The sequence below is a fragment of the Salvelinus fontinalis genome, unplaced genomic scaffold (assembly GCF_029448725.1).
Source record: "Salvelinus fontinalis isolate EN_2023a unplaced genomic scaffold, ASM2944872v1 scaffold_0005, whole genome shotgun sequence".
Lineage (NCBI taxonomy): Eukaryota > Metazoa > Chordata > Actinopteri > Salmoniformes > Salmonidae > Salvelinus > Salvelinus fontinalis.
In genome coordinates this window covers 487615-497769 of record NW_026600214.1, presented here as the reverse complement: position 1 = coordinate 497769, position 10155 = coordinate 487615, and the positions used below count along the sequence as shown (strand labels likewise).

General features: G+C 41.0%; 1 pseudogene; it reads right to left on the bottom strand.

The window, feature by feature from the left end:
- Positions 1 to 1883: 1883 nt before the first annotated feature.
- LOC129841970 (protein NLRC3-like) lies at positions 1884 to 9860 on the bottom strand (annotated as a pseudogene).
- Between the last annotated feature and the right edge of the window lie 295 nt (positions 9861 to 10155).

The following is a 10155-nucleotide window of genomic DNA, read 5'->3' as shown; positions in this document are numbered from 1 at the left end:
GGACATTCTAAATCCAAACAACGATTGTTCCCGACAAAGGACCCCTTGTACAACATTCTGATGAAAGATCATCAAAAGTAGGACCCATTTTATGATGTTATTTCATATATCTGTCGAACATGTTGTACTAGTAGGTTGCGGCCAGGTTTTGGGCACGCTCTCGCCATAACGTAAACTGCATATCGTAATGAAGTTATTTTTAGAATTCTAACACGGCGATTGCATTAAGAACTAGTGTATCTATCATTTCCTCTACAACATGTATTTTTTAGTTATGTTTATGAATAGTTATTTGGTCAGAATATGTGAGTGCCAGAAAAATATCCGGACGTTGTGGGAAAAAGATGCTACGTTAGCACAATGTATAACCACTGATGTCAGCTCTAAATATGCACATTTTTGAACAAAACATAAGTGTATGTATAACCTGATGTTATAGGACTGTCATCTGATGAAACTTATCAAGGTTAGTCAAAAATTATATATCTTTTGCTGGTTTGTTACGATCGCTAACTTTTGCTGCTAGGGAATGGCTTGTGTTTCTGGCTATTGTGGTAAGCTAATATAATGCTAAATTGTGTTTTCGCTGTAAAACACTTAAGAAATCGGAAATATTGGCTGGAATCACAAGATGCCTGTCTTTCAATTTCTGATTGTAGCTGCAATGTAAAACTGATTTATAGCTCAAATATGCACATTTTTCGAACAAAACATAGATTTATTGAATAACATGTTATAAGACTGTCATCTGATGAAGTTGTTTCTTGGTTAGTTTGGTTGGTTCTTGGTTAGTTAGGTTGGCTTTGTGCATGCTACATGTGCTGAAAAATGTCTGTCCTTATTTGTATTTGGTGGTGAGCTAAAATAAATATATGTGGTGTTTTTGCTGTAAAACATTTTAAAAATCGGACATGTTGGCTGGATTCACAAGATGTGTATCTTTCAAATGCTGTATTGGACTTGTTAATGTGTGAAAGTTAAATATTTCTAAAAAATATATTTTTAATTTCGCGCCCTGCACTTGAAGTGGCTGTTGTCATATTGTGCCCGGCTTCGGGCTTGCAGCCATATTAACTCACATTTCTCAGGTCCAGGCTTGATCCAACACTCTCCACCATGGTCTCTGGTGTTCTCAGGTCCAGGCTTGTTCCAACACTCTCCACCATGGTCTCTGGTGTTCTCAGGTCCAGGCTTGATCCAACTCTCTCCACCATGGTCTCTGGTGTTCTCAGGTCCAGGCTTGATCCAACACTCTCCACCATGGTCTCTGGTGTTCTCAGGTCCAGGCTTGATCCAACTCTCTCCACCATGGTCTCTGGTGTCCTCAGGTCCAGCCTTGATCCAACTCTCTCCACCATGGTCTCTGGTGTTCTCAGGTCCAGGCTTGATCCAACACTCTCCACCATGGTCTCTGGTGTTCTCAGGTCCAGCCTTGATCCAACTCTCTCCACCATGGTCTCTGGTGTTCTCAGGTCCAGGCTTGATCCAACACTCTCCACCATGGTCTCTGGTGTTCTCAGGTCCAGGCTTGATCCAACTCTCTCCACCATGGTCTCTGGTGTTCTCAGGTCCAGGCTTGATCCAACACTCTCCACCATGGTCTCTGGTGTTCTCAGGTCCAGGCTTGATCCAACTCTCTCCACCATGGTCTCTGGTGTCCTCAGGTCCAGGCTTGGTCCAACACTCTCCACCATGGTCTCTGGTGTTGGTACAGCAGAAGGATAGACTGTGATTAAACTAAATACAACTTATAAAGGTTTTATTTAGCATACATACAGTCTGTCTGTTGGTCCAACAGAACACATTAAAACACACCACTACTACTAATGAAATTGTAGGAATGATTCCAGAGGCAAACACATGATGAAACAATGCTATATGACTCACCTCTGAATGTGTTGATCATCTATCTGACACAGGGTCACTGAGGAGGAGAAAACCTCAAACCCAAATCCAGGATAGAGGGGTTCAGTGAATGTGGTGTGTTCTGTGTAAAGATGTGTCAGTGTACCAGAGGAGGACACACTATAGAAGGACAAATTACCAGCTGAACAGTCCAGATACACTCCAACTCTGTTAGAAACAGGACCAGAGAAGGATCTCCTCCAGACTCCAGGATGGTTAAATTCATAACCACTATCAGAGCAGTATAAACTCCAGGACTTCCAATTGGCTCCAATCCAAGTGTCATCCTCCCCTCCCTTCCTCCTCATTCCTTTGTACACCACACCAATGAAAGCCACGCGACCATCCCTCTCCACCTCCCAGTAATAACGACATCCAGATAAGCCTTCTCTGCAGAGAACTTGGTAAAGATAGTCAAATCTGTCTGGATGGTCTTCAAAATGCTGCTCCTCTCTCTCACATGTCACCTTCCTGTTCCCCTCAGACAGTATCAGGAATGGGTTTACTGTATTTGGGTCCAGGGTGAGATGACAGGCATCTGTAGACAAAAGGAGAGTTTAATCAAACCACGTCTTCATATAAAATGTTGTTTTGTAGTTACAGAACAAGTATTGATTAGTTACTATGTTACTATAGTTCTGAATATGCAGTTAATTAGGATTGAAGAGACTTACATTTCCTCAGCCCTGATTTCAGCCTGCACTCTCCACCATGATCCACACTGTAGGAGAAACAGGTTATTGACTGACAAAGACCTAATAAAGCAGTCAACATTTAAACCATATTGTTGTGTTCTGGTGCACTATCCAAGTTCATTACTAGAGACATACAGGTATTCTATCCTACCTACTGCATACAGAACGGAGTACAATTCATTACTAGAGACATACAGGTATTCTATCCTACCTACTGCATACAGAACGGAGTACAATTCATTACTAGAGACATACAGGTATTCTATCCTACCTACTGCATACAGAACGGAGTACAATTCATTACTAGAGACATACAGGTATTCTATCCTACCTACTGCATACAGAACGGAGTACAATTCCAACAGGATATCAGAGATGCAGAAGAAGAGTATTCATGTGGTGATGATGTATGCTGTGTTGGAGTGCTCAGCCTGCTGGGTAAACTTCCTCTTAATTCTCCCATCATGCCGTCATGTTACTGACCCTACTACACTACATATGACACAACCGCTGCTCACTCTATTAGGACATCTATTCTGACTTACTTCAGCTTCATCAGTTTATATGTGGGATCCACCAGAGCAGCTGAAAGCAGTCCCCCTGCAGAGTCTCCTGGGTGATTGTAGCTCAGGTCCAGCTCTTTCAGGTGGGAGGGGTTTGACCTCAGAGCTGAAGACAGAGCAGCACAGCCCTCCCCTGTGACCAGACAGCCAGACAGCCTACAGAGAGACACAACAGCTGTCTAGGTTGGTGTACTGGTGTCAATCATCTTGTAGGACACCCATACATTTGTCCATGACACAAACATTGTGATAAAACATCAGATTTTCAGAGTATTTGTTTTACTAAGCTCAGTACCGACCTGACTGAAACAGCTGTACTTACCCCAGTGTGTGTAGTTTACAGTCTGGATCCTCCAGTCCAGCAGACAGCAGTGTAACTCAGCTCAGTACCGACCTGACTGAAACAGCTGTACTTACCCCAGTGTGTGTAGTTTACAGTCGGGATCCTCCAGTCCAGCAAACAGCAGTGTAACTCAGCTCAGTACCATCCTGACTGAAACAGCTGTACTTACCCCAGTGTGTGTAGTTTACAGTCTGGATCCTCCAGTCCCGAAGACAGCAGTGTAACTCCTGAGTCCTGCAGGTCATTGTCCCTCAGCTCCAGGTGTTTCAGTTGTGAGTTGGGTGAACTCAGGACTGAGGCCAGATCTGAACAGCAACTCTCTGTCAGACCACACTGACCTAGACTAGAGGGCAGAAGAGCACATGATTAACTTATTATGGCTGCAAGGCAAAGTGTTGAGTAGCCAGTGAAATCGTGCCCATTTCAAACGGCCTCCTACTCAAATCTTGCTCGTACAATATGAATATTATTATTCTTTTTGGATAGAAAACACTTTCTAGTTTCTAAAAGAGTTGGAATTATTTCTCTGAGTGAAACAGAAATCCTTCTGCAGCACTTTTCCTGACCAGGAAGTGAAATGTCAGAAATCGATGCTCTTTTCAACTTGATGCCTATACATGGTCTTGACACTTAGGAGTCTGCTGACACTCTATACGCCTTCCTATTGGTGTAAAGAGGATGTCAGAGAAGAAATTTTTGTGCTCATCTTGTTCTGTGGTGGAAAAAAACCTATTTCTTTGACGTGACCGTCCACTTCCGGTACTCTGAAGGAAGTGGGATTGACTTCTGTTTTGCCTTGGTAACGAACGGCTAACGTCTCCGGCTCTAATTTTTTTTGATACATGTGACCATATCATCGTAATGTATGTTTTTTCAATATAGTTTAATCAGATTATTGAAACTTTATTCGGGAGTTTTGCCGTGTTCCGTCCTCTGACTGTGTTTACGTTGGAGAAATTTATGCCACTCGGCTAGTGCCAATGCTAATTGAAGAGGGAAATTTGCCATTCTGAATCAAAACAACGACTCATCTGGACAGAGGACACCTTATTCAACATTCTGATGAAAGATCAGCAAAAGTAAGAACCATTTTATGATGTTATTTCATATATCTGTCGTGCATGTGAACTGGCCGTGGGCGCCCAATTGTGTCTGTCTATTGTAGCTACGCTAATATAGCGATACATTTTGTTTTCGCTGTAAAACATTTAATAAATCGGAAACATTGTTTGGAATCACAAGATGCCTGTCTTTCAATTGCTGCAGACTATGTATTTTTCAGAAATGTTTTATGATGAGTAATTAGCTATTTGACGTTGGTGTCTGTAAATATTATGGCTGCTTTCGGTGCAATTTCGGATTGTAGCTGAAATGTAAACTATGGTTTACACATGAAATATGCAAATTTTTCGAACAAAACATATGCTATACAATAAATATGTTATCAGACTGTCATCTGATGAATTTGTTTTTGGTTAGTGGCTATTTATATCTTTATTTGGTCGAATTTGTGATAGCACCTGATGGAGTAAGAAACTGATGGAGTTAGAAAAGTTGTGTCTTGCTAACGTGGTTAGCTAATAGATTTGCATATTTTGTCTTCCCTGTAAAACATTTTAAAAATCGGACATGTTGGCTTGATTCATAAGATGTGCACCTTTCATCTGGTGTCTTGGACTTGTTAATGTGTGAAAGTGAAATATTTAAAAAAAATAGATTTTGAATTTCGCGCCCTGCACTTTGAGCTGGATGTTGTCATAAGTGTACCGGTGTCGGGCTGCCCCCGTAACAGGTTAACACATGTTTAAACCTGTCTAGCCCCCGGGTTCCGCTAGCGGAACTCCTCCCACATTCCACTGAAAAGGCAGAGCGCGAAATTAAAAAACATTTTTTAGAAATCTTTAACTTTCACACATTAACAAGTCCAATACAGCAAATGAAAGATAAACATCTTGTGAATCCAGTCAACATGTCCAATTTTTAAAATGTTTTACAGCGAAAACACCACGTATATTTACGTTAGCTCACCACCAAATAGAAAAAAGCATAGACATTTTTCACAGCACAGGTAGCTTGCACATAACCAACAAAACTAACCAAGAACCAACCAAACTAACCAAGAAACAATTTCATCAGATGACAGTCTTATAACATGTTATACAATAAATCTATTTTTTGTTCGAAAAATTTGCATATTTGAGGTATAAATCAGTTTTACATTGCAGCTACCATCACAGCTACCATCAAAAATAGCACCGAAGCTGTCACGTTCCTGACCTGTTTTATGTTATTTTTGTATGTGTTTAGTTGGTCAGGGCGTGAGTTTGGGTGGGCATTCTATGTTTTGTGTTTCTATTTTTAGGTCACTTGTAATTAGCCTTAAATGGTTCTCAATCAGGGACAGGTGTTTGACGTTTTCCTCTGATTGAGAACCATATAAAGGTTGGCTGTTCACAATGTTTGTTTGTGGGTGATTGTCTTCCGTGTCTGTGTATGTTGCACCACACGGGACTGTTTCGGTTTGTTCGTTCATGTATGTAGTCTGTTCCTGTTCGTGCGTTCTTCGTCTATTGTAAGTTCTCAAGTCAGGTCTGTCTACATTCGTTTATTTGTTTTGTAGTTTATTCAAGTGTTTTTCGTATTTTCGTGTTTCGTCGTTTGTTGAATAAACTTCATTATGTATTCACAACCCGCTGCATTTTGGTCCTCCGATCCTTCTCTCCTCTCCTCGTCCGAGGAGGAGGAAGAACTAGACACCCGTGACAGAAGCAGCCAGAGTAATTATAGAGACTCATCATAAAATATTTCTGAAAAATACATGGTGTACAGCAAATTAAAGACAAACATCTTGTGAATCCAGACAATATTTCCGATTTTTTTAAGTGTTTTACAGAAAAAACACAATATAGCATTATATTAGCTTACTACAATAGCCTACCACACAACCGCATTCATTCATTCAAGGCACGTTAGCGATAGCAATAGGCACATTAGCGAATGCGAATAAACCAGCAAAATATATACATTTTTTCACTAACCTTCATAAACTTCATCAGATGACAGTCCTATAACATCATATTACACAATACATATATGGTTTGTTCGAAAATGTGCATATTTAGAGCTGAAATCCGTGGTTATACATTGTGAAAACTTAGCATCTTTTTCTCAGAATGTCCGGATATATTTCTGACACTCACCTATTCTGACCAAATTACTATTCATAAACTTTACTAAAAAATACATGTTGTATTGGAAATGATCGATACACTAGTTCTTAATGCAATCGCCGTGTTAGAATTCTAAAAATAACTTCATTACAACATGCAGCTTACGTTATAGCGAGAGAGAGCCCAAAATCTGGGCGCAAACTAAAAGTAAACATGTTCAACAGATATATGAAATAACATCATAAATGGGTCCTACTTTTGATGATCTTCCATCAGAATGTTGTACAATGGGTCCTTTGTCCAGAACAATCGTTGTTTGGTTTTAGAATGGCATTTTTCCCTCTCGAATGAGCAAGCAAATCTAGCCAAGTGGCGCTAAGCTCTCCTTCGTCACCAAACGCAAAGAACGCAACACGCCTAAACTCCCGAAAAAATTTCAATAATCGGATAAAACTATATTGAAAAAAATACTTTACGATGATATTATCACATTTATCAAATAAAATCAAAGCCGGAGATATTAGGCATCTATAGCGAATGCTTTCCAGAAGCCAATACTGGTGACCTTTAAACGCTTCCTGAACAAAGGAATTCGGAGGGTCATGTCATTCGAAGCACTCTCTTTTGACCATAGAAATACCTAGAAACCCCATTTCACCTCTCACAGCCTATTGACATCAGTGGAAGGCGTATGAAGTGCATGTATAGTCATACATTCCAAGCAAATTAATAGGGAGGCCCTGGAACAGAGCCTCGATTTCAGATTTTTCACTTTCTGACAGGAAGTTTGCTGCAAAATGAGTTCTGTTTTACTCACAGATATAATTCAAACGGTTTTAGAAACTTGAAAGTGTTTTCTATCCAATAGTAATAATAATATGCATATTGTACGAGCAAGAATAGAGTACGAGGCAGTTTAAATTGGGCACGATTTTTCCCCAAAGTGAAAATAGCGCCCTCTATCCTCAACAGGTTTAAAACATCCACATAATAACTCATACTTAAGAAAGTTAACTCACACTAGTGTCTGTATGTTGCAGAGTGCACTGGTTAGTCCAACACGGAGCAGCTCCACTCCTCTGTCTTCCAGGTTATTGTAGCTTAGGTTCAGTTCTCTCAGGGGGGAGTTTGGTGTCTGCAGAGCTGAGGCCACAGTCTCACAGGATTTATATGTGAGTTTACAGCCATCCAGTCTGGAGAGAGGGGATATGGCGATACACTGTCAAATATGCAAAGCTTTAAGAATAATGAGATGCATTAACAGCATAACAGAAGGACATGATTAAACAATGTTAAGTACATACTAACTCAGTCAAGATATTTAACTCACACTAGTGTCTGTATGTTGCAGAGTGGACTGGTTAGTCCAACAAAGAGCAGCTCCACTCCTCTGTCTTCCAGGTCATTGTAGCTGAGGTCCAGTTCTCTCAGGGGGGAGTTTGGTGTCTGCAGAGCTGAGGCCAGAGTCTCACAGAATGTATATGTGAGCTTACAGTGATCCAGTCTGGAGAGAGGAGATAATCTGTTAGATATACAAATCCTTCATTATAATGATACTGTAAACATCAACTCAATCACAGAACTTACAGTGCTCTCCTGCAGGTTTTCACTACCGGCAGCAACCTCTGATAACCTTCCTTTGATGTGTTGTATGTCTTCAGGTCAAACTCCTCCAACACCTCCTCTGACATCAGTAACAGGTAGGCCAGGGCTGAACATTGGTCAGGTTTTAGCTCTGTTTCTGAAAGAGTTCCTGAATGCAGGGAGGTCTGCATGTCTTCAACTAGAGAGTTGGCACCAAGTTCATTCAGACAGTGGAACAAGTTGATGATCCTCTCTGGTGAGGATTCCCTTTTGATCTTGTCTGAAAGGTACCTGACTGTTCTCTCAACTATTTCCTCATTGCTCTGTGTTGTACTTCCTGTCTGTGTCAGAAGGCCTCTTAACAGATTCTGATTGGACGCCAGTGAGAGACCCAGATGGAAGCGGAGGAACAGGTCCAGGTGTCCATTCTTACTCTTCAAGGCCTGGTCCACTGCGCTCCTGTGTAAGTCAGACAACTGGATTGACTCCTTCTCTTCATCATCACTAGTGGGGGAGAACACATTTTTCTTCTTGTCCAGACATGATTCTAAAGCATGCACTGCTGCTAGAAACTCCTGAATGCTCAGATGCACAAAGCTGTAGACCTTCTCTTGGTACAGCCTAGATTCTTCTTTAAAGATCTCTGTACACAATGCTGAGTACTCTGATGCCTCTGTGACATCAAGGCCACATTCTCTCAGGTCCTCCTCATAGAAGATCAGGTTGCCCTTCTGCAGCTGTTGGAAAGCCAGCTTTGCCAGTTTCAGGATCATCTCTTTGTCTGACTGAGACAGTTCCTTTGGGTTTGTCTCTGTGGCTTTGTTGTACTTCTTGTTCTTCACAATGATTTGGATGAGAATGAAGTGTGAGTACATCTGGGTTGAGTTTTGGGGACTTCATCCTTCTCTGCCTCTTTCAGTATCATCTCAAGGACAGTGGCTGATATCCAACAGAAGACTGGCATGTGGCACATGATGTCGAGGCTCCTTATTGTCTTCATGTGTTTGATGATTTCATTGGCCACATTCTGATCTGTGATTTTCTTCCTGAAATACTCCTCCTTCTGTGAATCATTGAACCCTCGTACCTCTGTTACCTGGTCAACACACTCAGGAGGGATCTGATTGGCTGCTGCAGGCCTTGAGGTTATCCAGAGGAGAGCAGAGGGATGCAGATTCCCCTCGATGAGGTTTGTCAGCAGCACATCTACTGAGGTTGGCTTCGTGACATCACAGCACTTCTCATTGTTTTTGAAGTCTAGAGGAAGTCGACACTCATCCAGACCATCAAAAATGAGAACGGTTTTGGTTTCACCATCTTCAATGCTGTCAATCTCTTTCAGCTCTGAGAAGTAGTGGGAAAGAAGTTGCATCAGACTGTATTGGTCCTTTTTCAGGTTCAGATCACGGAAAGGAAGAGGAAACATGAAATGAACATCCTGATTTGCTTTTCCCTCTGCCCAGCCAAGGATGACCTTCTGCACAGAGACTGTTTTTCCAATGCCAGCGATTCCTTTTGTCAGCACAGTTCTGATAGGTTTGTCTTGTCCAGGTAAAGGCTTGAAGATGTCGTTGCATTTGATTGATGTCTCTTGTGTGGTTTGTTAAAACACACAAGAAAAAACAACTAAAACAGAAAATACAACTGTCGTGTCTTTGACTATGCCAGATTGATTGCTAAGTCATGCTATTCTATAAAATAATTTCTCCGTAATTAATATTACCTAATTGAACTAATCATGTAAATATTAATTAACTAGAGAGGGACACCACGAAAGAATATTTATAGAGCTGTTATCTTTCGAATAAACTCTTAAAGATTTAGTAATATTTTACTAAATAGCAGTCACATTAATCGTCATTTTATTCAGTCTCATCTGAAAGTTGTAAGTCCTT